General features: G+C 33.6%; 1 long non-coding RNA gene across 2 annotated transcripts; it reads left to right on the forward strand.

Annotated features, from left to right (window-relative positions):
* The first annotated feature begins 259 nt into the window (after positions 1-259).
* LOC126764336 (uncharacterized) lies at positions 260-891 on the forward strand. 2 transcript variants are annotated; one of them, XR_007667949.1, is made up of 3 exons: positions 260-443; positions 520-693; positions 757-891. It is a non-coding gene; the product is annotated as an uncharacterized LOC126764336 (long non-coding RNA). The 2 variants fall into 2 exon arrangements; XR_007667948.1 differs by having other exon boundaries at positions 520-891.
* Positions 892-1,323: the final 432 nt, after the last annotated feature.

Genomic DNA, 1,323 nt, shown 5'->3' on the forward strand with positions numbered 1-1,323 from the left:
AACTGAATCTCCAACAGATATAAAATAAATAATACAAATGGATGTCTACAAAAATACAAAGTCTATTTTTTTAACATTTATTGACCATTATTTCAAAATTTGCTATCGTTTATTACCTCGAAGGTAGAACCAATCAACCTATAATAGAAAAAATTGAACTTTATAAATCTCAAAACGAGTATTACACTAAACTAATATGCGATAATGAATTCAAAAGTGTAAACATAAAATGTTATTTAAAAACAAAAAATATATATCTTAATTTAGGTCCCTATTATGAGTTGCATTCGATCTTCGCTATTCGCTGGCTATCGAAAATCGAATGTAAAATTCGTATTATGAGCTATGCAACCCTGTCGAAATTTTCGTTGAGCATCGAAATGGTTGTCGAACAGAATTTACCTGTCGACAGCGTAGCGTAGTGAATGGAAATTTGTGAAAATGTAGGTTTTTTGTGTTTATTTATTGCTTTATGGTAACAAATAATTAATTTATACTATATTTGTTAATTTTATGCAGGTCGAAAGTCGTGAGCACCAAACAGCAATTGGAAAACTACCAGTAATGGAAGAAAATCCACAATTTGCAAGAGGGATTTGCACCAAAGTTCAGGCGGCAACAAAATGGGAGGGATTTGCTTTGGAGCTAAACTGTTTGGGTCCACCAACTAGACCAGCGCCAAAGTGGACGAAGGTTCATAAAGTTGTTCTGTGTTTTTTGTGGAAATACATTTTTATTTGGACATTGTAATTTTAGTATATTGGGAATAGATTTCGCTCGTGTGCATCGCTGCAGCATCTCCTCTGTAGCGGACAGCAAATCAACAAACGCCCTCTTTCGACAAACGGAAGTTTTTTATAAATCTACAAATAAAATTTCCTAAATGTTGAACATGTAGAAACCTCTAACAAATAGCATTGTACTTACGTAGCGGAATCCAATTCCAAAGGGTTGGAAGCGTCCTTTAGCTTCTTTCTATTTCTAGCCAATTCCAGTAAGCTTTCATCCTCCTCTGAAGAATCGCCAAACCACAACTCAGTCGTAGTCATATTTTATTTTAACTTTTATTTATATTTTCTTTATTTATAAAATATTTGTTAGTTTTACTTTCACACTTCGTAAACAAAACGCTTTTAGTTTTTACACCATCTGACAGATGTATACTATCGTGAACATTCAAAATGATTGCAATTCACAATAACGCCAATCTTCATCGAATGAGCGTCGTAATACCAAATGCAAATTCGTTCGACCAGCATTTTCGATCGTTGTCGAAGATCGAATGCAACTCATAATAGGGGTCTTAGAGAAGCCGAAAAATTT

The sequence above is a fragment of the Bactrocera neohumeralis genome, unplaced genomic scaffold (assembly GCF_024586455.1).
Source record: "Bactrocera neohumeralis isolate Rockhampton unplaced genomic scaffold, APGP_CSIRO_Bneo_wtdbg2-racon-allhic-juicebox.fasta_v2 cluster09, whole genome shotgun sequence".
Classification (NCBI taxonomy): Eukaryota; Metazoa; Arthropoda; class Insecta; order Diptera; family Tephritidae; genus Bactrocera; species Bactrocera neohumeralis.